Source organism: Fukomys damarensis, unplaced genomic scaffold, assembly GCF_012274545.1.
Source record: "Fukomys damarensis isolate Sample0158 unplaced genomic scaffold, DMR_v1.0_HiC HiC_scaffold_25, whole genome shotgun sequence".
NCBI lineage: Eukaryota > Metazoa > Chordata > Mammalia > Rodentia > Bathyergidae > Fukomys > Fukomys damarensis.
Genome location: NW_022900937.1, coordinates 24,810,797 through 24,837,367, shown reverse-complemented (window position 1 = coordinate 24,837,367; position 26,571 = coordinate 24,810,797). Strand labels below are relative to the sequence as shown.

The 26,571-nt window shown below is 34.7% G+C and overlaps 1 protein-coding gene across 3 annotated transcripts in view; it reads right to left on the bottom strand.

Moving 5' to 3' along the window:
* Positions 1–21,308, bottom strand: part of Peak1 (pseudopodium enriched atypical kinase 1) — a 157,366-nt gene extending 136,058 nt beyond the window's left edge. For all 3 annotated transcript variants that reach the window (XM_010626153.2, XM_010626160.2, XM_010626166.2), the window contains exon 1: positions 21,227–21,308. The gene's annotated coding sequence lies outside the window, so the exon portion shown is untranslated. The remainder of the gene's footprint in view (positions 1–21,226) is intronic.
* Between the last annotated feature and the right edge of the window lie 5,263 nt (positions 21,309–26,571).

Sequence of the window (26,571 nt, the reverse complement as noted above, 5' to 3'; positions counted from 1 at the left end):
TCAACTGATTCTTGCCACAGATTCCAAAACCATGCTGGAGAAAAGACAGCCTCTTAAACAAATGTTGCTACAAAAGTTAAGTATCTATAGGCTGGGCGTGGTGGTGCCCATCTGTAATCCCAGCACTCGGGAGGCTGAGGAGGAGGATCACTGTGAGTTCCAGATCAGCCTGGACTACATAGTGAGTTCCAGGTCAGTCTCAACTACATACTGAGACTCTGTCTCAAAAAAAAAAAAAAAAAAAGCTAGGCTAAATATCTACAGTAGAAGACTGAAACCAGGCCCTTATCTCTCCCTTGTACAAATATTAACTCCAAATGGATCTAAGACTTTAAAGTAAGACCAGAAACTGAAACCATTTGAAAAAAATATACAGGAGAAATACTTCAAGATAATGGCACAAGCAGCAGCTTCCTGAATAGAACTGCAATATCTTAAGAAATGAAAGCAAGAGTTGACAACATCTTAAAAAGCTTCTTCACCGCAAAGGAAACAATTAGCAGAGTAGAGGCACTCTATAGAATAGAACATCTTTTATCCAACTGACAGAGGATAAGTATCTAGACATATAAAGAACTCAAACAGCTCAACAACAAAAAGCAAGTAATCTAATCAAAATGTACAAATGATCCTAAAAGACACTTCTCAAAAGAAGTACAAAGAGCCAACAAATACATGAAAAAATGTTCAATATCTTTAGGCATTATGGAAATCCAAGTCAAAAGTACACTGACAGTTCATCTTACCCTAGCCAGAATGCCTATTATCAAAAACAAGCAGAGCCACTGGTGGTGCATGCCTTTAATCCCAGCACTCAGGAGGCTAAGACAGGAGGGTTAGTGTGAGTTTGAGACCAGCCTATACTACATAGTGAATTCCAGGTCAATCTCAACTACATAGCAAGACCCTGTCTCAAAAATAACAAAACAAAAAAATAAGCAAAAACAAACAAACAAACAAACAAAAAACAACTGTCAAAAAGGATGTGGAGGTAGAAACAAAAGAACCTTTATGCACTATTGGTGGGAATTTATTATAGTATACAGTGAAAAGCAGTATGAACTATCCTCAAAAAACTAAAATTAGTAAAAAGTAAAATTAGTAAAAAAGTAAAATTATATGATACTGCTCTCCTATTCCTGTGTGTGTATATATATATATATGCATATATATACATACATATATATGCATATATATACATATGTGTGTGTGTGTATATATATATATATATATATATGGAAAATGAAGTTCACTTACCAAAGACATAACTGCATGCCCATGTTTATTGTGGCACTATTCACAATAGTTAAAAAATGGATGGAATCAGCGTAGATACCCATCAAATTATGAAAGGATAATGAAAATAACACACACACACACACACACACACACACTCTCTCTCTCAAAGGAGTACTGGTCAACTATAAAGAAGAATGAAATGCTGTCAAGTGTGGGAAAATGGATAGAACGGGAACTCATCATGTGAAGCAAAATAGCCAGATACATGACAACAAGCATCATGTGTTTTCTCTCATATGTGGAAAATTAGAACAAAACAAAACAACCTGAAAGTAAAAGAGGTAGGGTTGTGGGGGCGGAACAGAGAGAAGGGAGGGAAGAGAAGGCAGAAGGGGAGGTGGGCAGGATCTACTCACAATGCATGCCTATATGTAAATGAAATGGTGTAGTGAAACCCACTAATTTACACTGTTAGTACATATCATAAGCTATTAGAGAAGAAAAATGGAACTTATTGCAATTTTCTTTCATTCTTAAATGACTCATATGGGTATACAAATACTGGTAACCTAGAAAAGTACATAGTGATAATTTTCCGAGGGCAGATGTTTGGCTACTGGCAAGACTGATGATTCAGATCTTTTTACTAACTCCTAATATGTGTTTGATTTTGCAGAATATTTTATCCTTGAAGAGGTTCCATAATACAGCCTTTGAAAACTCAAGAATATAAACACAATATTGTTGGACCTTACAATTGTATCCAGTCTGAAAATCTCTGACTTTTAATTGGAGATTTATTTCATCTATATTTAATGTAAGTACTGAAATGACTGTATTCAAAACTACCCTTTTGATATATTTCTACTGTTTTTAACTGATTTATTTTGTTTTGCTACTGTTTCTCCCTTAATTTCATTTAATTCTTGATGTTTTAATTGCTCTACGGACGACAGTCTAAGAATTACAATATGCATTCTCAAATGATCAGTTTATTTAATATGTAGAGGTTTACTATATTATCACATTAATCAAAAGGATATTTTGATACACGGAATTATACTGAACAAACATAAAATTTGTAATAATTCCATGTATCAAAATATCCTTTTAGTTAATTTAATTATGTATTAAACTTCTACATGTATTACAAGTCCCTCTTTAATTTTTGCTTTAAAAGCCAATTTCCACATATTACCGGGCATTGAATCCAAGGGGTTTGCACTGAGCTATGAACCCAGCCTTTTCTTGTAACATTTTTGTGAAATAGGCTCTCACTAAGCTGCTAAACTGTGGGCTGGAACTTGTGATCCTCCTTCCTCAGCCTCCCAGAATGCTGGTCTTTCAGGTATGTGCCCTCACAAGAAGCTAAATCAGCTTTCTTTCTTTCTTTCTTTCTTTTTTTTTTTTTTGGTACCAGGGATCAAACTCGGGTCCCTGTGCTTGCAAGGCAGGCGGCAAAACCGCTGAGCTAAATCCACAGCCCCTTCAGCTTTCTTTTTAAAGAAAGCATCAGAAGTGCTGGGAGAAGTTAGCATTACTCATGACTCCACTGGAGAACACAACTAGAAGCTCATGTTTTGATTTCTCTTGGGCCCATCAATGTAGCTCTTAATATGTCTTATTTTTTTTGTAGCTAGAAAACACGAATATAATAATACACATGTGAATATAAATAAAAGAAGTTTTACCCCACACTATGCAAAGGAGATCACACCTCATCAATCACAAGGTTTATATTGATTTTCTTAAAACAAGATCTATTGGAATGCGTTACACTAGTTTTCTGTGGAATGCATCCCTGGAAGGAGGTGGAACTTGTATGTCTGGCCTCCCACCACTCTCATTATGACTCACTGTTATTTTCTTTAAGTGAGACCTGTGTTTTGAATTAAAAGATTTTCTGTTTTCTTAAAAAAAAAAAAAAGAAAAAAGAAAAAAAGAAAGCATCAAAAGAAAAAAAACAAGCGCTTTTGTGTTATCATTCTTGTTGGCTTTTATTTTCATGTCTGATTGATATCACTGTCCTTTGGTTTAAAAGCTCTTAGCATTGGGCGGGGATTTAGCTCAGTGGTTCCGGGGCCTGCCTCACAAGGTCCTGAGTTCGATCCCTAGTACAAAAAAAAAAAAAAGAGGCCCGCCTCACAACAACCCGAAGTCCAAACCCAAATAAAAAAAAAAAAAAAAGCTCTTTGCATTTTTATGTGTATTTTGTTGATAATGAACTACATATCTAATTTTTCATTTGTCTCAGATCATCTTTATTTTACCTTCAATTTTGAAAGATATTTTCAAGTTACAGATTTCCAAGATGAAATCTACTTCAGATTTTTTTTTTTTTTCCCAAGACAGAGTCTTGCTATGTAGTTCAGCCTGGCCTCAAACTCATGGCAATCTTCCTGCCTCAGCTTCCCATAGGCTGGGATTACAGGCATGTGCCACCATGCCTGGCTATAATTTTGAGGATGTCATTCTAGGACTGTTTGTTTGTTTGTTTGTTTCCATTATACTAAGGCAGCTAGCACTATTTTTACTGTTCTGTTTTTAAACTGTTTTCAAATTTTCTTTTCATCTTCAGATAAAAAGAGTATGGCTATTTATATCTAGATTTGGTTTTCTTTATACTTATTTTACTTGACGTTCACAGAACTTCTTGGTCTTATAAGTTAGGTTTTTTTTTTTTTTTTGTCAAACATGAACTTTTCAGCCTTTATCTCTTTGAAAGCTTTTTTGTCCCATGTTCCTTCTTCTCCTCCTGGGTTCCATTTATAAGTATGTTTGATCATGTTATCCCACAAGCCATTTCTCAATGATCTAGTCTTCTTTTCTAAACTTTTTTCTCTTTGTTCTTTAAATAGAATAATTCCAATTGATTTGTCAAGTTCACTATCTATAGCCATAGTTTTATTGTATCTAATTTCCTTTTGTCTACTTTTCATTTCAAGTAATATATGTCCACTTCTATATTTTCCTTTTCTAAAAAAATAGTTTTTACTTCTCTCTGCAGGGCAATTATATATTTTTATTATGTCCACTTTCCCTTTAAGTTTCTTAAGGATATTTATAATAGCTGATTTTTTTCATATAATTGTCTGATGATTCCAACATCTGGACTGTTTCCTTCTCTTATGTATAGGTACTTGTTTCCTTGCATGCATAGTACTTTATTGTGTACTCAACGATATGAATGATATACTGTATATACTCCAGATTTTATCTTTGCTTGAAGAATTGATTTCTCTTCTAATAGTTAAAACGCTGGCAGATACTCTGAATTTCTAGATGCTTAGTTTCCTATTTGTTAGGGAGTGCATGTTTCAGTTTTGTCCTTACTCCTGAAATAAATCCCTTACTCAGTCCTTGAACATAGTCTTCACTCCTAAGGCACAACTTTTCTGAAACTGCTATGAAAACCCTGATGGTTTAAAACACTCTAACTCCAAATTTGGTCAGAAATATCAGCCCAACAGTTGCTGAAATATTCTTCCCATTGCAAATGTTATTTTTCTACTAGACTCCATGGAGTTTTCTCTAGTACACGTGAAGTTAGGAATGAAAAGAAATATATATGCAGACTTTGAGGCTCCCTTTTTTCTGGAGCTTTATATACCACTAAATTCTAGAATAACTGGCATATGTGGTGTAGGGGATGTGCATTTAACAGTGAACTCCTGATTTTTATTAGGTTATCTTGCTTATATGTGAGAATGCCTTTGGAGAAAATATATTCTAAATTACTGAGATGTAATGGGATATAATGAGATCAAATTCTGAAATAATTCAAAGAAAAAGTATCCCTAAAATTTGTAAGTTTAAAATTGTTACAAAATTAAAGAAAAATTAAATGTATAATATAACCAGTCATTACTAAAATGACATTCATGGAACTGTAACATGGCTAAAAGCTTGAAGAAAAAAAGATCATAAAATGAATCCAGGTAGTTACTCTCACTGTATTCCTTTTTGACTATTCACAATATGTGTTAGCCTGCCAGGTATTTTTACAAATCTTATAGAAGACATACTTTCACTTATTTATTATATTTTCAATCAACCAGCTATAAATTATATGCTTAGGACCTGCAGTGAAAGACAATGTTCTACATACCAGAGCTAGGGAGAGAATAAAGAAGTCAAGATCTGTCTCTTCAGAGAAGCTAAGAAAACTAACTTCACATAATAGTAAGTGCTCTGAAAACAAGGTGTTTAAGGGAGATTGGGAAGATGGAGATGGTGTTTCAGGCAGGGCATCAGGGAAAATCCTTTCAGCAAGTGATGTTCAAGTTGAAACCTAAGAAAATGAGCCATATTTAGCAGAAGAAATTTCCAGACATGGGGCACATGAGTTGTAGGGAAGAGCTTATAACAGTAATAGAAAAAAAAGTTTCTAAACTATTAAAATGATGAAAACAGAATTTGTGAGAAAAGTCTCTTGAGCACCAATACCACCCCTAACCCCAAACTGGCCTAATTTTAAACCTATTTACTGATTATTCCCCATTCATGACAACAGTGGGATAACAATTACATTATTAATTTCTCACTAACATTGCCAAATCTCTTTGGGTGCTGACTTTCCATTCATTTATAGCCAGACCAAATCTTTATTGTTTTTATTCTCTGTCTAAAAACAAAGGCTCTTCTTTCTCCACATGGAAAAAGAAATAAGTCACCAGTTTTCTTTCTGGACTGTGTCCCAATGTTTTGGGAAAACATGATGAAGATACACAAGCAGAAAACAATTCTGAGTTTACAACTATATGCAACAGCAGATTTAAAGATATCAGAACTCCCATGATGATAGATTTTGGCTATTTTCTAAGAACAACTTCAATTAATACCTTAAAGTAAGAAGGAAGAAAGGAAGAGAGGAACAGAGGGAAGGATAGAAGGAAGGGGGGAAGGAAATAAAGGAAATACACTTAAGGTTATAGAATAAGGACTTCATAACATCTTCTAAAATGTTTGAAAAAAATGTTGTTTGAATCAACAATATGGATGCAGCACCAAATAAATCAGTAATCTGTTGATATCAATCCTGCTTCACATGGATATTAGAAAACAAACTCTAAGCCTTCTAAGCCATATAGGTGAATGAAGAGAATGATCTCTGGAATGTATTTTGTGTTTTAACTACATTATGGGAAAGATATTGTACAAGTGCAGGAATGAAGTTAAAATGATGCAAACGCAGGGAAACTCTTTAAAACTAGGCAAATTTCATCATAAGATACCTAAATTTAGGATAGAGAAATATGTGCTAATTTTAGATTTCTGATGATAGGAATATTGAAACAAAGAGGGAAGGAATCTAACCTTATATGATTAAAAAGAAAAAAGGTACAAGTTGGGAATAAGATAAAGTACATAGGAGTCCCAATCCTTCATTTGTCTGAGGACCTGTGATATAACCTTTACATTTGTTTGAGATGGTGTGTGTGTGTGTGTGTGTGTGTGTGTGTGTGTGTGTGCGCATGCATGTGTGTGTGGGTGCTGTGTGCCCTAGACTGGTCTTAATCTCTTGGACTCAAGTGAGCCTCTTCCCAAAGCCCAAGTAGCTGAGACTACTATACAGGCAATGGTGCTGCCATGGTTGGCTTCTGCTAGAACCTTCAACACCACATAATCTCTCTCAGTCCTGTAGGCTACAACTTGTATGATCTTTGCTTAATAGAAGGGAATAGTTTAAATTCAAGTTATCACTTAAAATTGAAATATCCTGGTGTACTAGGAATTCTACCACTTACTAGGAAATTTTTAATCATGTAGAGCACAGGTTGTTGAGCCATGATCCATGGGCCAAATTCAACCAGTCATCTGTTTATATATAGTCTGAGAGTTAAAAATAGGTTTTATATTTTGAAATAGTTGGGGAAAAATAAAAGAATAGTTTGAGACATAAAAATTATATGAAATTAGGCTGGGCATGGTAGTACATGTTTACAATCCTAGCACTCGGGAAGCTGAGGTAAGAGGAAAGCTACAAGTTCAAGCCCAGCCTGAACCATGAAAGTGAGACTCCTATCTCAAACAAAATAAAAGTATGAAATTTCAGTTTCTTTCTTTATAAATAAATTTTCACAAGGATACAGCTAGTTCATTTGTTTATGTATTGTCCATGGCTACTTTTGTACCACAAGGCTGAGCTGACAAGGTCTGTATATCTATAAGGTCTAAAAAATACACTAATTGGCTCTCTAAAATCATAGGATACATATTTTAAAACACTAAATAGTTAATTTTATTACTAACCACTGGCATTTTATTCCTTTATGTTTCTAATGAGATAATAAGCAGCATTTTTATATTTAAATTATCCCATAATATTGAGACAATTTTCATATTCAAGAAATTCATTTTCCTGCTTTATGAAATATACTAGATATATCATTTTCATCTGATCTGTTTCTGATTTAAATTTTCTAATGAGTTCTTGGAATAACACTTAAACACAGTTCTTGCAGTAGACACAACTTCATTTATAAAAATACTAAGAAAATAAAGGAATCATGGAAAACTGTTAGAAAAAGTTTCTTGAGAACTTCCACACATTGCAAAGGTGTTAACATTAAAGCTCATTCTAGGTCTGCTTCTGACCAAGCAGGTCCAGAATGATCTTCCCACTGTAGACAAACAGAACACAACACAAGAAAGGACTATTTTCAGAGAAAGGCAGGGCAGTGTTGGGATCCTCCAGAAAAGGGAAATAAACACAACAAGCCCTACCATCACCAAGGCTCTCAGCCAGGAAGTAATTTCCACTCTAGTATAAGGAGGAAAACCCAAATAAGAGCCTGGAAATCTTGATAGACTTCAAGACACAGAGAAAAAAGTGCAAGGAGAAAAAGGTGGCTGGCATTTACAGAGCAGAGCTCCAGAGAGGAGGGGAAGAGTTCCAGTAATCTCAGTAAGGGTTCCCTTGAGTGTTTTAGATGCATACAAATCTGGAAATCAGAAAGTAAAAATTTTTAAGACCAAGAAAGGACTTCTAAGGAAAGAAAGTCACCAAAGAGTTATAAGATGAACAATTCTCAGAAATGACAGTAGGCCAAGAATTCAGTAAGTTCCCTCTAGTAAGAAGGGCAAAACTTCACTGAATATACAAGGCCATAGTCAGGGACCCTAGAAGGACCACATCATAAAAACAAGGGGAACTTAGCCCTAGAATAAACACTACTGTTGATATGACTAAAAGTGGTTTTAAAATCTAGAAAGGAATGAACTAATATGCAATTAACAAAAATACCTCTGAGGAAAAAATTCAGTACTCTTTAAAGGGATACAACAACATTAAGAACTCAAGAATGTAAATTTTATTATTTCTGATTTTGTAAAAAATTACTAGGCTTTCTACAAAGCAGGAAAATCCTAATAATCAAAAAAATATCAGTGAGTAGAGTGAAATTAAGAAATGACAAAATTTATGGAAATAACAGGCAAAGACATTAAAAGGGCTATGATCATTATGATCTATACTCAAGGATATAAATGAAAACAGATATAGTGAATGGTGAAATGGAAGATTTGCAAAATAGACCTTCTAGAGATAAAAAATTATACTATTTAAAATGAAATTCACTAGATGGACTGGCAGTGGTATATATACCAAAGAAAGAAAGATACTAGTGAAGGTAAAGCAATATAATTTATTCAAAATGAAGCTCAGAGAGAAAATACAGTGATTATGAGACACTGAAAAAAACTCTTGTAAAGATCTTAAGAAGTGGCATAAGTTAACAATGCATTACAAGTTACAGAGATTATAATCATATGTCCAGCATTAAAATGGGGAGCAAGTGAGCCAAGATAGGAAAGTAAATGAAATCCAAAAGCATAATTAACTTAAAAGAAAACAAAATAGCAAAATAATAGATTTAAACTCCATCTTATTAATATACAATAAGTGTAAATCACCTAAAAATCCTACTTAAAAGAAATAAAAGCCAGGCATAGTGGCCCATATCTGTAATACCAGCACTCAGGAGGCAAAGGCAGGAGGATCACCACAAGTTCAAGGCCAGCTTGGGCTACATAGTAAGTCCAAGGCCAGCCTCAAACATAGTGAGACCCTGTCTCAAAAATTAAAAAACAAAAGAAATAAAAAGGCTCAAATACATGCTGTACAAATCCCACACTAAAAAGAAGAAAATAGATTAAATGTAGGATAGAAAACTGAAATTTTAAGAAAGTCAGAAAAGCTATATTTGTATAAGGTGTAAGACAGAAAATATTACTGGAGATACTGAAATTTCATAGTGAACAAGGGGTCGATGAACTTACAAGATGGAAGAGTCCTAAATATGTGCACAGCACCAGATGTACAAAATACATGAAGCAAAAACTGACAGAAAGAATGGGAGAAAAGACACAATTACAATGGGAGACATCATGATTCCTTTCTCACTAACTGCAAGGCCACATGTACCACAGCACACATAAAGAAGGCTTGATTAGCTCAACTGAAAGTTATAGACACCAATCCACAGCAGGAAAATATAAATTTTACAATTCCTATGAAGTTCATCAAAACAGTCAATCTGCTTACCCAGGGCTAAGTCTTTACAAATTAGAAGAACTGAAACTATACACAGTACATTCTCCTATCACAATGAAACTGAATTAGAAACCAATAACAGAAAAATAGTGGAAAGTTCCCAAATATTTGAAAATCAATAATATACTTCTAAAATAAACCAGGAGTCAAATAAGAAATCACAAAAGTAATTTTTAAATATTTTGAACTTGATGAAAGTGAAAGCACAGCATATTAAAATCTGTGAGATGCTTCAAAAAATGATACTTCTGTGAAGATGCTTTGAAGACATTTATACTTTTCTATGTATTTATTAGGAGTAAATGCCTAAAAAGCAATTATCTAAGCGTCTACCACAGAAAGGTAGAAAAATGGAGCAAATTGAGCCAAACTAAGTGGACAGTAACAAAATAACAAACAACAGAAGTCAATAAAATGCACACCTGAAAAATACAGAAAAATCAATGAAACAAAAAAATTGGCTCTTTGAAAGAACATTAACAAAACTGACAAACTTCTAGCATGACTGAACAAGAGAAGACAGAAACCGCCAATGTGAGGGATAAAAGGAGAGATATCACTAAACAGTAGTGATGCTGGCCATTCAGATACACTAAAGACAAGCTATAAAGTGATTTCTTTAAGTGAAAAGGTAAAAGTTCTCACTAAATAAAGAAAAAATGTTGTGTGCTGAGGTTGCTAAAATCTATAGTCAGAACGTAACATGGTTTACATAGCATTCAGTACTTTCCACAGCTTCTACTGGCAGGGACAGCATCCTCTGTCATAGGGGTGGGAGCTCATGAGTGACCACTGCAGTGATAGGATAATTCTACATCATCATGGTTGCAATGTTGGTTAGATGAATCTATGTATGTGATAAAATGCCAAAGAACTATCAGTATCAGTTTTCTGGTTTGTATATTATTCTGAGGAACCTCGGGTAGGGAACAAATGTATATGGTACTGTAATGGTATGTGTGCATCTGACTAATCTACAACATCAAGATGAGTGCTCGTGCAAACTACAGATCTGGGATGAAAATGTCTCACTAGGTTTATCATGTGCACCATTCTAGTGGAGGATGTAGATAACGGGGAAGGCTGTACACTCGTGGCAACAGGACGATCTCTATACCTTTCCCTTAATCTTGTTGTGAACTTAAAATTGCTTCAAGGTGCCCTAAAAACAAAGCAGAAGCAAATAAATGATCACTACCAGGTAAATATACAAACTGTGTCACAGTCACACAACAGTGCGCTACTTGGCAATTAAAATAAAGGAATACTAACATGCATAATCTAGACAAATCTCAAAAATACTAACCTAAGAGAAAGAAGTTCTGCTCCAAAGAGAATATATTGTATACTTCCATTTGTAGAAAATTCCAGAAGAGGCAAAACTAGAGAGGTGGAGGACCCAGCAGTACGTGGCAGGGTTAGGATAGCAAGAGGTTTTGACCAAAGCAGGGAAAGCCTGAAGTTTTCTGGAACTATGTCTTTTGCCTGTAATGTATTTACATGAGTCTGTGTTAAAGCTCACAGAACTTATTTTTCAAAGTCAATTTACTATGTGTAAGTTAAAAAAATAATAGCACTAGAAAAAATCATTTCCCATCAAAAATTTTAAAGTTCTTTCTTCCATTCTTTCTCACCCCCTGCCAGGGTCTTGTTATGTAGCACACGCTGGCCTCAAACTCAAAACTGTCCTGTCTCAGTCTCCTGAGTGCTGGAATTACAGGTGGGCACCACCACCCTTAGCTTCTCTTCAATTATTTAAGAGGAAGAGTATTGTAGTCTTAATTTTGTTACTGCCTATGGTGATTGCGTAAGTAATTTAATCACTCATCTTGCATTTCTCTTTGTAAAATGAAAGGGGATAATCAAATGATTTCTGAAGCCTCTGTTATTCTGAAACTTGCTCTGATTCTACACTTGTTAAATTTTTACTGCAGGATGAAAAAGAGAATACAATACTTTCCTATGAGCTTAAGTGGATCCTATAAACTTGCTTCACACAGTACAGCCTGCTTTCAACATTCCCTGCCCTTGGTTTTATGTCATCCTTTTATGGGCATGATCATTTGACCTTGGTTATAGACTCTAAGTCAATGATCCCTGGAAGATGTCCTTTCCTCTGGAATAATCAGGCCTCACACTGTGAGCATTCTGGACAAGATCTCCATTCCCTTTATCACATCAGACATTTTCTAGATTTTTTTTTCTATGTTAAAAAAGTCTGGCTCAGCATTCCTGTGAGCAAAATGGTACCTACTACTATTAATTTTATAAGATATATGATATTTACATTCCTGGCAAGGAAAAGCCATTTTTATTAGATTCACTTTATTGTTTATGTCTGGATCATCTGGAGTTCCTAATTGTTTTGCAGTCATTCACTATTCCTATAGAAGATCTGCAGATTAGCACCATTTCAGAGTTTTCAGATTACCAAATTATATATTGAAATGTTCTATTTATACAGAAGAATACCAAAATTAACAAGACATGTCACACAATTTTACATACAAATTTACTGTCTTCAATGAAAAGAAATTGCAATCAGTGGCCTTTCGCTTTCTGTTTGTTTCTTTTTGGCTTCTGAAGATAGGTTTTCCATTAAAAGAAAATCAAGAGCAAATGATTACCTCAATACTTTCAATTTCATATCACAGAATAATTTTTGAAAAATAATCCTGCTGGACATGGTGGTACACACCTGTAAAGCAGTAATTGGGAGGCTGAGGCAGGAGGGTTTCAACTTTCAGGCTAGCCTGTGTTACATAGCAAGGTCAAGGCTACCCTGGACCCACAGCAAGGTACCATCTCAAAAGGAAAGGTAGGAAGGAAGGGAAGGAGGGGGAAAAATCATCCAGTTTTCTCACTTAGAGAAACATGAAAAAGAAATGGCACATACATATGCCCAAAAAATTCAATTAATATTTTCGATATTTATATTTGTTCAATAATATTTTTCTCGGATAAATTTAAGAAACTGGGCAACTACAGATGGACTAATCTTTAAAAATGTAGTCCAAAAGATCCTGTAATTCTCCTTTACTGCTTTAATTTCTATTACTGAAAATATAAATCAAGACATTTAATTATTTGAAATATAATATACTAACATATAAAATGAAGTCCTGAACAACATTTAATCATTCAATTGTTAAGTAGCACCTGAAAGAGGAAATGTAATCAAGGCTTCCCTATAGTTTCATTACCATGTCAAACTTTAAAAGAACCTGCTTAGGATAGATGCTATAAGTCAAATTGATTTTATTTCCTGGGTGTTTAGACCACACAGAGCATGCATACATGTGTATAGTCACAGAAATCAATACCTCTGTATTTTTCTTTTACTGCCATCCTAGGGTTTATTGAAGATAACAATAAAAAGGATCTGAGAGTACCTCAAATTTCCACATTATCTAATGAGAATTGAAATCACTTTTAGAAAGTTCCTGGCATAGAAACCAGGATACACAGAAATAAATCCATATTAATACTCAATAAATCAATCTCCAGACACGGTATTTTATTTAATATTACCAGATTTGTCAATGAGATGGGGGACTGGTGTTTCAATAATTTCTTCACAGAAATAAGTAGTTTTTAAAATTAAAAGGCTTTTTCTATTGAAACCATGCCTTCTGAATCACAAGGTCACAACATGCACCAGAGGTGCTCTAGTCCGGAATCCTGGCTGGCTTGCAGCCAACTCTAGATCAGGAATTCTTTAACCCTCAACCCAAACAAGGAAAACTCACAAATCAGAGGAAAAAGCCCAGTCATCTTTGAAAAAACCTTAAGCCCTCAGCTAAATATAACAATTTTAGTAAAGCCACTAAATAGCATCTGAACAAAGAGAAGTGCACAGTAGCCCTTAAATCTGACTATAGTCTGGATAACTAAGACACAATTATATTACAATAGGTACAATTTAATGAAATTGTTTATATCAGCTGTTGGAAGTTTCCTGGAAACTAGCTCCTGAGTTATCCCAAAACAAAGACTGAAAACCAACTACTATGAAGAACCCTTTCATCTTTTACCTTAAAGCAATATTAAGAAAACCCTTGTACATACAAAACCAAGAATCATATTGAAGATATACTCCTAAGTGAAATAAATAAGTCACACATGTGTAAATACCGAATAGTTTCCCTGGTGTAAATAATCTGCAACAATGCATAAGATTCTAGTAAGATTACTGACATTTAGAAATGGGAAGAAAGGAGCTAAAGGTGTAGGGAAGGTGGGATGGGTAGGGGAAGAGTAAAAAGGGAAAAGAAAAAAATGTGAGAGAATGAAAAGATGAAAATAAAGTGTTTGTAGATGGGGAGGGGAGGAGGGGGTGAAGGGAGGGCAGAGGTAAGGGGAAAAAAATGAGAATCAAGACTTGTCATGTAGAGGTACAAGATCCCAACAATGAATGTAACTGTACTGTATCCCTAAAATGTACCAATAAACTCAATTAAAGCTGAAAAAAAAACAGCTATTCTCTACCATGGCAGATTAGGGGCAACCAGCATTGCCAAGATGATCACCCAGGTCAACAGGAATGTGCCAGAAGACAGACCAACCCCTGAACTACGACTTGAACAAGCTGCTGAGCAGAAGAAACCCCAAAATGTTAGTCATTAAAATAAGAAGGCCCTTCACTTGCAATTTTAGCCAGAGCAATGAGGTAAAAGAAAGAAATAAAAGGAAGCGACACAATAGGAAAGGAAGATGTCAAATTATCCCTGATTGCTGATATGATTCTTTACATACAAGACCCAAGAAACTCCATCAGAAAACTTTCAGATCTGATAAATTCAGCAAAGTGGTAGTGTGTTACAGTTTTCTAGAGGAAAAGAATCAATAGAAAATATACTTAGTGCTTAAGATCCTAATGAGATAACTGACATTGTGAAATAGGAAGAAAAGGGCTAAAGGTGTAGGGAAAGTGGGAAGGGTAGGGGAAAGGTAATAAGGGAAAAGAAAAAAATATGAGAAAATGAAAATATGGAAATAAAGTGTTTGTAAATGGGGAAGGTGGAGGGGGTGAAGGGAGGGCAGAGACAAGGGGAAAAAATGAGAACCAAGACCTGTCATGTAAAGGTACAAGATCCCAATAATGAATGTAACTGTACTGTGTACCTAAAATGTACCAATAAACTCAATTTAAAAAAATAAAACTATACTAAACTTTTTTAAAATTTTTTTTAAAGAAAATATATGTATAATTATGCAAAGGGATTTATCAGGTAGGTACAATTTATCAGATAAGATTAGAGGCAGGAGAGTCAACAGTGGCCATCTGTACTCTGGAGACCCATAGGATGCAGAAGCTGCTAAGCCCAAGAAGATGGAAACCCCAGAACAAGAGGGATCAAGGATGCAGCACTTGTCCAAGGTCAAAAGCCTAGATGCTCCCTGGAGGACTAATGTCCAAAGGCAAAAGGGAAGACTGGAGCTCTTACAAACTGGAAACACTTTCTTCTTTTTTCTCCTTTTATCCCACCTGGGCTACACGTCTACTGGTTGGTGTTCCTCATATCTACAGTGGGTCTTCTCTGTTTACGGGCCTACATGTCAGTCATCTACCTACACACCCAGAAATGCACTCCACTCACCTGATAGGCATTTCTTAACCCATTCAAGTTCACATACCATGATACATCACAAGCAGGACACAAAGTCAACACATATAAGTCAGCTAAATTCCTGTATACCAATAATGAGCCTATTGAGAAAGAAATTAGGATAGAAATCACATTTACAATAGCTTCAGAAAAATGTAATACCTAAGAGACAACCTAATGAAAGAGATGAAAGACCACTACAATCAAAATTACAGAATACTGAAGAAATATCTGAGTAAGCCATTAAAAAAATGGAAAGGCTTCCCTTGTTCATGGTTGGGCAGAACTAATATTGTTACATATTACCAAAAGTGATCTATAGATTCGATGAAATTCCAATTAAAATATGAACATTTTTCACAGAGCAAGGAAAAACAATTTTAAAATTCATATGGAATAGGAGAAGACTCCATCCTGAGCAAAAAGAGCAAAGTTGAAAACATCACAATATCAGATTATAAATTATACTTCAAAGCCAGAAACAACATGGTATTGGCATGAAAAGAGAGGTGGAGATCAATGGAATAAAATGGAAAAGACAGAAACAACACTATGCACCTACAGGTATCTGATTTTTGATAAAGGGTCAAAAAAACATACCCTGAAGACAAGAAAGCCTCTTTCACAAATGGTGCTGGGAAAACTGGGTATCCACATACTGAAGAGTGAAACGAGAACCCTGTCTCTCACCCTGTTATAGAACCAAATCAAAATTGATCAAAGACCTAAAGATAAAGCCAGAAACTCAGACACTGCTAGAAGATAACAGGGGAAACACTTTAAGTTCTGGAAAAGACTATCTGAACAAGATTCTAATGGCACATGAAATAATATCAAGAATCAACAAGTTAGATTACACTAAAATTAAAAACTTTTGTACAGCAAAGGAAACTGTGAAGGACAACCTACAGAATGGGGAACTACTTTTATGAGGTATTATTTTGATAGATGATTAATATATAGAATATATAAAGAACTTAATTAACCCAATCAAACACTTGGCAAATGAATAGAATAGACACTTCTTAGAAGAAGTACAAATGGTCAACAAGTATATTTGAAAACATTTAACATCTTCAGCCATAAGGGAAATGCAAGTTAAAACTAGAATTCCATCTCACCCCAGTCAGAATCATTAAGAATACAAAAACAAGACAGGAATAGTGGTACATGCCTGTAATCCCTGCACTTGGGAGGCTGAGGCAGGAGGATCACTGCAAGTTTGAGTCCAGCCTGGCTACATATTGAGTTCAAGGTTAGCCTGAACTACATAGCAAGATCTCAAAACATCAAGAAAAAAAAAAAAAGAATGTTGGCAAGGGAAAGAAACTCTTCTACCTTGATGGTGGGAGTCTCAACTAGTACAACCACATGGAAATCATCATGGGGAGTCTCAAAAAAACTACAACTAGAAATATCACTTGATCCAGCTATACTACGCCTGGATATATTCTGAAAATAAATGAAGACAGCATACAATAGTTATAACTGCACAGCAGATATAGTGCACCAATTTACAGCAGCACAATTCACCACAGCTAAGCTATAGAAACAGCCTAGGTTCCCATCAAGAGATGAATGGATAAAGAAAATGTGGTGTATATACACAATAAAATATTATTTAGCTATAAGAAGAGTTAAGTTATGTCATTTGCAGGAAGTAGGTAGAATTATAGACTATCATGTTAAGCAAAATAACTCAGACTTAGGTAAACTTACATGTTTTCTCTTACATGAGAAACTAAATAATAAAATAAAATAAAGGAAAGGACAGAAACTAGAAGGTAGAGTTTTGGAAATGGGAAGGGAGAGGTAGGAAAATGGAGTAATGGAATTGAAAATGATCAAGATATGTTAATACAACTTTTTTTTTGAGATAAGGTCTTGCTTTGTAGTGCAGGCTGGCCCTGAACTTGGTATGAAGCTGAGGTTGGCCTCAAAGTTGCAGTGATCCTCCTACTTCAGCCTCCCAAGTGCTGGTATTACAGGCATGTGCCACCATGCCTGGTTCAAGATATCATATGCATTTAGCCATTTCCCAAAAATGAATCTCTCTATCCTGCATTACTAATATGCACAAGAATAAACAAGAATGGATAAAAAGAAGAAGAGAAAGAAAAACAGCTCTTTTGAGGTCTGCATCAAATGTCATTTCCCTGAATTCTGCCATCTGTCATGGTGTGAGAAAGGGAGTAGCCTGACAGGCTGGGCTTTGCGGGGCTGGGCTCTGTGTAGTAGGCCATGTTGAAAGAACATTAATAGCTGGGCAAGAGACTCTTAAAAAGAAATCTTAAGAAAAAGTAGACTTCAGAAAGGACATAATGCATTTTTCTTAAGTTAAATTTTATGTTTTTTAAATTTTGTTCTATATCAATTCCATTCTTCATTATTTGATTAGAACCATCTGAGAGAACCTTCCTTCATTTATCAAGAGATGTATTCATCATCATCTTTAAAAGTTTTTAATACAAAAAATTAGACATTCTGTCAATGATTTAATTTTCTTATTTGCAGAGAAAACACTATCCATCCTATACTTACTGTAGAAAATCAATTATTTTTAAAGAAAGAATAATTTGGGGACCAAAGTAGTAAAAGAAAGACTGCTAATGTTCACATACAAGTTTAGGATAATTCTCTTTCTAATTAAAAACTATATATTACTTATAAAAAGTTATCAAAGTAAAACAATTTGTTGTTCCACACAGCAAGACCAGCGGCATGGAGATGGGCAATATTTCCAAGCAGTACCTCCACAACTACACAGTGCAAATACAGTGGACCCTCAAGTTATGAATGGCCTGACATATGAACTTAGGTTAATTAGGTTAATGGAAGATTCATCTACCTCTTGTTATCTGTAGTGTGCACCCAGGTAAACATCCAGATCTCAGCTGTACTAACTTACAACCAATCTGAGTTACAACCAGCCCTCGGGAACCAATCAAGTTTATAAGTGAATGGTAGGTGCACTGTTTCAGGAAAACTCACATCAATAAAGGCCACGAATTCATTCTGAGTCTCTCACACTTATGATTCCTTTGTTTTCAGGGTATCCTTTTGAAGTATCCTTTTAAGTTCTCCTTAGCTTAAGTATAGTTTATAAATATTTCATATAAAGTATGGTCTTCTTGAATTACTTGGTAAGGAAAAAGAAACCCAAGTATTACATTATTGATAAACACAAGGATAGCAATAATTAGCCTTATTCCAAATCTAGTAATAAATAAAAATAAAAATTAAATGAATGCAAGAACCCTAGTTTTTGCCACTTTCTTACCTCTTTGTTTCTGCCATTTACACAACTGTAGTCACTGCTATTTTCATCATAGGAAAATGTTATTTCTTTTATATGTATATAAATCATTGACATCTCACATACTTCATCACAAAGTGTAATTAGTCCCATCAAAGCAAGAAAACATGGTAAACTTTCAGTTGAGAGTCAGTCACCTAACTGAGCCCCAGCTATGTGACCCTGAGCCAGTTCAATTTAGTCATGTATAACTAAGATGATAAATAACATTTAACCCTTCTGTTACGGTTTGGGTCTAGATGTCCACCCAAAGTCTCATGTAGTCGTAGGTGGAACTTTTTCAGAGGTTGCTGAATTTAGAGTGTGTGATTGATTCATGGTATAATTTTAAACTCAAGGGCATTAGGATTAAGGGTTTGAGTGCCACCCACCCTAAATAGTTTGGATAAAAGGGGCAGGCAGATTCTGTTAAGGTCCCTTGTTGTTTTTGCTACCTTCAGTTCGCCATGAACTGCTGCCGTCTGCCATGCCACCCTGTCTTGGAGCCAGTGGATTATGGACTGAAACCACTACAGTGAGCCAAATTAATCTTTCTCTATTTAACTTTGGATGTTGGGTATTTTGTTTCAGCAGCAAGGAAAAAGTAACTAAGACACCATCAGCATGAGATAAGGCTTGCAGGAGATGAGCAGATGTGAAAGAGCCTTGAAATGTGTAGAGTGCTCTGCTATAAAGAAGGATGAGCTTCAGACATTTATAGCTAAACGGATGGAGCTTGAGACCATACTCTTAAGTGAAATAAACTGAATACACATGTCTAAATGCTACATTGTTTCTCTGGTGTTGAGAAACAAAGCGGAAATAAGGACTAACCTGTATAAGAGATATTTGGAAATGAGAAGAAAATGTTCAAATGGGAAAGGGAACAAGGGAGGAGGGAGGAAGGAAGGGACAAGAAAAAAATTGAAAATGGAAAAAAATGGAAACAAAGCTTTTGTACAGAGGAAGGGGAAGGGGCTTAAGGGAAGAGCATGGGGAAAAGAGATAGGAATTACCAGGTACATGTGCACGTTCCCTATCACGAAGTATTATCATTATGTATGCCTAAAATGCACCAATAAGTGTTGTGCTATTAAAATAAAACAAACAAACAAGTATGTGTAGAGTTCTATACAAATGTGAGGGACTCTGGGCCAAGGATTTAGCTCAGAGATTCTGCGCCTGCTTCGCAAATGCAAAGTCCCTAGTTCAATCCCTGGTACAAAAACAAAACAAACAAAAACAAAAAACAAACAAACAAAAAAGCAAATGTGAGGGACTCAGTTTCCTTATCTGGCACATGAAAGGATTCAATCTCTGAAGACTTTGCATTTCCAAAATTTTTTTGATATTTATATTTGAAGCACATTTAAAAATCTGATAGGATAATTTTATAACTTCTGCTCCTTATGAGACAGAAAACACTTAACCTATCCTCATGCTACAAAATGAGCATGCAAGCAAGGTAAGACTTGTATGACATCCACATCAGTGGAAAGGTGGGAGCTGACAGCACTCTTCCCTGACTATCACCTCAAAGTCCTACCTATCACTGTACTATGTCTGTCATAATCACTATTCTGTGAATTTAAAATCTCTATTCAAATAGAATTATGGCATTTAAACAATTACTTTTACAACTTGTTACAATTAAAAGTGTATTAAGGAGATGTAAATATTATTTTGGTGAGATGATGAAACAACTAATAGCCAAATTAAAAGTATTTATAAATGACACTAACAGCTGCAGGTACTCAGACTGAACTGTCCAGCTTTTTGATCACTTTGTATGATGTTAAATGTTAAGTCAATGGGCATGAGTTAAACTCTATTTAATCTTTCCTAATAAAGAGTTTTGATTCTGCTTTTGTTACTAACTGGCTATGTGATCTTGAACAACTTATTTAGTTTTCTGTTTTAAAGAGAAAGGATAATACCAACTTTGTCATCTGGCTATTATGAATTAAATGAATTAGCTCTCACCTCAAAGCCTTAAAATAGTAGATACTTGGATGAATTAGTTCCTTTCTCTAATCTATACTTTAGGAAAATATAGAATGCTTTCCCTTTTGTTTACTTCCTCAAAGTTTCCTTAAGTTAAATATATAAGTATAGGTTCTGGTCCTCAACTTTAGTTACCAGCAGAAGTTATAAATGGTGAGTTAACAAACTATACTAAATAAAATGAGAGGCACTGTTATGTAATAAAAGACAACATGGTTTGCAGTCAACAGATCTCAGTTTGAATCCCAGCTTGATTGTTTTGGAACTTGACATTCAGCGATTTACCAAACTTTACTAAGCTTCTCACCTTAATGAGAATATTATCTAGCTTTTTATCATTTGTCTTTCATATTCACAATTAGGGCGCAAATACTTTGAAAAGGGCATGTCTTCTTTATCTTTGTCTCCTCCAAATGACTTTGGCAAGGTTTAAAATGAGAAGATTTGCTGCTGGAACAAAGTAAGATTAAAAAGGATTTAAGATTACTAAGACACATATTACATTAAGGAAAGAAAAGAACAAACCTAGTTTAATTGGCTCCAACTTTAGGCATTCTGTCCTTGCTTCCTTTTCTTTCTTTACAAATGGACCCCAAATATTCTTTTCCTAAAAGAAGATGCCAAGTAAGGAATATGTATTAGTGAAGGTCATTTGAATCACTCTTTAAAACTGAGCATTCTTTAATTCACCATGAGGCAAAATCAAACTTTTATTCTATTTGATAACCAAGAGGTGTTTTAGTCAATTAATAGAACAGAAAACATTATAGATTTAAAAATCAAAAAATAACCACTTCCTTTAATATAAATACATTTTCCCTTACTTAAAAATAAAGAATAGTAACACCTCTGTAAAAGATGACAACTACCCAAGGATTGCATGAAGTACTATAGTTAATTACATTATGTAAAGATGCTTCTGGAGCTACAGTTTCTTAATATGGGGGATAGAAGGCAAGTGGTGAGTTATGCAAAACTATGGAAATCTGAAAAAAAAATCTGTGAATTGCATTTCCAAAAAATGCACAGACATGCATATTTTGCCTATAATTTTAGGTGAGTCATGAAACCAGATTTGTACCCTTGGATCTCTAAAACCTGTTGATCTCTGTTCTTGAATTTTTAAAAATATATGAACCTAAAGGATTTTAGACCCTAAAGGAATTTAAGAATCATGGAATGCAAACTTCTGATGAAAAACAAATAAAGAATAGTGACTGAGAAAGATAAAAAGAAGTCCTCATAGCATTTAAGGACAGAGAAGTACCCAACCAGTAAGAGAAGTGAATGAAATTTCCCCATAAGGTCAACATTGAACCTAATCGTTGAATCTGATTTGTTTCTCATCCAATTCTGTTTATAAACATAACTGTACAAAGAATGTAAAATATCTTGTACCTGCTGCTTTATGATACGTAGTAGTGACCGTGCTTTATCAGAGCTATTTTTAATGATATTACTCTAGAATGTTCTCTTTCCAGATGATGATTAAGATGCTAATAAAAAAAAAAATGGTGCCAGGTACCACAACAGCAACAGAACTTTGCTGTTTTCTGGGTATTATTCTTTTCTTTGTTTTTTTGTTTTTGTTTTTTAATGGAATGTGCTGAATGTCTATAATTTTGTTCAGATGACTGCAGAACATGGAAAAGCTGTTGCTGCTATTGATACATAACATACTGCTATTGATACATAACATACTGCTATTATTGTTCTTTTTATATAAATATAAATATATATATATATACATATATATAATTTGAATTTTTGGAAACTTTAACTGTGCTGTCAACTTTGGAAAAAGTTATCCCAATTTACTGTGTTGAGTTGGCATTGTACAGAAATTAACAGCCATATTGGTCTAGAAATGTTAATTTGTTTCTATTTCTACAGGGGTAATGCACTGTATTAAATATGTAAGGCCATATCTACATGGATTTGATTATAGAAACTAATAAAGTATTCTCTAAATAATGAAAAAAAGAATAATATAAGACTACAAGAGAACATTTAAATATATTCAGGGACCATTTTCATCTTCAGGATTAAGGATTATTTTAATCTTACATCATTGCTTTTTATCTTTTACTTTCTTTTTTAGTTTTACTTTAGGATTCCCTATTTTTAATGTTCATACAGAGATTTCTTTAACTGAAATACCGAATAGTTTCTCTGGTGTGAATAACTATAATAGTACACAAGATCCTAATGAGATAATTAATAATGTGAAATAGGAAGAAAAGGGCTAAAGGTGTAGGGAAAGTGGGAAGGGTGGAGGAAAGGTAATAAGGGAGGGGGAAAATATGAGAAATTGAAAAAATGGAAATAAAGTGTTTGTAAATGGGGAGAAAAGGGGGGGTGAAGGGAGGGCAGGGACAAGGGGAAAAAATGAGAATCAAGACCTATCATATAAAGGTACAGGATCCCAATAATGACTGTAACTGTACTGTACACCTAGATTGTACAATAAACTCAATAAAAAGAAAAAAAGACATAATCGTACAAAGAATTAAGTTCATATTTGAGGTACCATTTTACATAGGAATATGCAGAAGTTAGTATAAACCAGTGACTCTAGATCAGAATAATTTTTCCAATGGAACAAGAAAAAGAAAATTTAAAATGGTTTCTCCTCTCATTCACCCTTTTGGTTTAAGTAAATAATAGATTATCAGTGGTTATGAGAACTATTTTTGGAGTTATAGAGATGTGTGAAAAAAGTGATCAAGTCACTTAATCTTTCTTATCCATAGGTTTTCAAACACAAAATGGAAAGAATAAAACCTAACCTTGTAGAATTATTTTAAGGATAAAACAAGAAAACATAAAAAAGTAACATAGTACCTAGTACATAGCAAATGTTCAAGAAATTATATGAATTTAAAAGTTCTTGCCAAGTCATAGAATTAAATAAAATTGAAAAAAGTCCCAAAGTAAATGGGATGTTTTCTAGCTAAACAAAACAGATGGCAAAATTAAATACTTACTCTCACTTAATACCACACAATATCATACTATTCAAGGTGTTACTGAACAGACCAAAAGGAGAAAGTTTTTTCCTTTTAAGAATAATCAGACACCAGACTTTTTCCTTCTCAATTTCTCACATTTCTCTTTTTCTCTTTCCTTTTTGGGTTCACGGTTTTACCCCATGTCTGCACTTCCACAAGGACTGGGAGGACTTTCAAGTGAATCCTCCCAATCCTGGCCCTTCCTGCCAGCCTCAGAATTCTGTGTCTACTTGTTTGCTAGACGTTTCTGCCTGAAGGCAAAGCCTCAGTTTCTTCAATCCTAAGCTGCTCAATTTTCCTAAAATTCATTCTTATCAATAAGCAGCACCACAGTCACTTAACCACTAAAGTCAGAAGTCTGGTGATCATCCCACATTTGCCAATTATCTTCAAGTTGTATTGCTTTCTACTTTGGCACTCTCCAAATCTACATGTCCAACTTACTCCTTATTAACAGTATCTAAAACAGGTTACTGTCTCCCAGTATGACCAAATCAGTAGTCTAACTCATCTGTGTACCACTACTCTTATCCCACCATGAATTTATTTACTACAATACTGCCAAAATGATTGGTTTAAACTAACAATTTTGCATATCAAGCACTACCACATGCCAAACCCTTCAATGGCAACTTACCACTCACAGAATATAGCCAAAGTTGACTCACAAAATCAATGTCCATGTATGACATACAAACTCCTCTGTGGTCTGGCCCAAGCTTATTTCTTCAGCTTCACTTTCTACCTCCTACTTTATCACACCAGAGCAACACTGAACTCTGTCAAATGTCAGAACTGTACAGCTGCTCTCTTTGTCATTCTATTCCTTACGGCCTTTTCACACAGGGGAAATTCTTACTTGTTCTTCAAGCAACAGGTCCAGGATTGTCTGAAAACCCTGGCCAGAGTGTATTTCCCTACCACACCATGCTCACTCATTACCACAAGCACTCAGGAGATGTTTATTAAATGGAATAAATATGAAACTAAGCAAATTAATGACAAAGCAATATGTGATTTATATAGGTAAAGCCAGGAAGGAAATAAAAGAAATATATTCAGAGGAAGCTACAGAGACATCTGTATGACAAAGCTTGGAGGGTTACTCATATATGTAACTATCCTTACAAAGAGACTTTGATACCACAATCCAATTATAGCTGCAATTTAAAGTCTACCCTGCATTTCCATCAGAAATATTTCAGATAATAGCATATTTTCATCATTTAGTTACTCCTACACATTCTTATAGGTTTGAGAAGGTATCCCCAGTTAATCTCCACTTACGGAAGACTTCACATAATACTCTCAAATTGCAACATATTTCTATATTGCATAATTAATTAAAATTAGATTAGGCAACATATCCTTTTAGTGATGTTAAGGGCTAGTCAGTCTTACAAAATAAGCTTTAATATTACAAAATCCAAATCATCAGCAAAAAGAAAAACTACAGTAAGTTAAATGTACAATTCACAAAGGATTTCAACTGCAGATATTTTGTTTTATGAATGCAGTATAATTAAAGATATCAATCCTTAAATTAAAATAAATGAGCCAGACTACAGAAGAATACATCTATGAGGTATTTCCATATGAAGAATGAAAATTAAGACCATCTACCAAAAATAAGAAGAGGAAACAAATGCTGTTGTAAGAATTTTTTCCCATTAAGTTTATTGGTACATTTTAGGTATACCATATAGTTTCATTCATCATTGGGATCTTGTAACTTCACATGATGTATCTTATATTTTTCCCCCATTCACCTGCCCTCCCTTCTGTGACTTGGACTATGGACAGTTTAATGCCTTCCCTCTCTACCCAATACTCAAATTTGAAACTCAATCATTAGTCTTTTCTTTCTAAAACTCAAACCTAACCACTTACTTATGATAGCTTCAAACTTATTAGCATGGTATAGATCCCCATTCATGATTTGGTATCAAACCACCTGTATATATTGACCTACTGAACACTTGTCCCTGATATACTCTACACTAAAGCCACAGCAAAATACTTCTCATTCTTAGGATATTCCATGCTTTTAAAGGCTGTGTGTGTGTGTGTGTGTGTGTGTGTGTGTGTGTGTGTGTGTGTGTACACTAGGGATTCAATCTAGGGCCTTCACAGTGAAGTGTACATGACTGGCCCTTGTTTTTAAAATTTTTTATTTTGAAACATGGTCTCAGGCTGGAACCTGTGATCCTGCCTTAGCCTCCCAGAGCACTGGGTTTACCAGAATGTGCTCTGCACATGGCAAGTCCTTTATACGTTAGTTGTCCCACTAGGCCTGTTCTCTTGTTCTATTCTCTACTTGACTACAAGCCTCTGATGATGTTGCATTCTCCTTTCTGTAGCTTTTTCTGATAGTCTCTACTGTGAATCAACTAGTCACTTTCTTCCCTGGGCTCCCATAGTATTTTCACACACTTCTAGTAAATGTAGTTATAATTACAGAGTGGGGAATGGGAGAGGAAGATGGAGGGGAAGGGGAAGGAGAGGGAGGAGAGATCACCAGAATGCTTAAGATTGGCTAGATATTACTATTGTACCTGGGTGATATGCAGTCATTCATTATATCATTGTATACCTTTTGTATATGCAGAGTTTCCACTATAAAAAGAAAAAAATTCAGATAGACAAGTATACCACAATTGAAAATTGGATCCATGTATGTCATAAACAAATAGGCATTATGTTTTCCCACACACAACATGCCCAGTGTAAGATTATTGCAAAGACTGAAATCCAAGTGTGTTGCTTTGTTGCTTCAAAACTACTTGCAGTAGATGCAGGCATTACCTCTATACTTAGGACAAAGGACAGTATCAGTCACACAATTTCCATATTAACAGG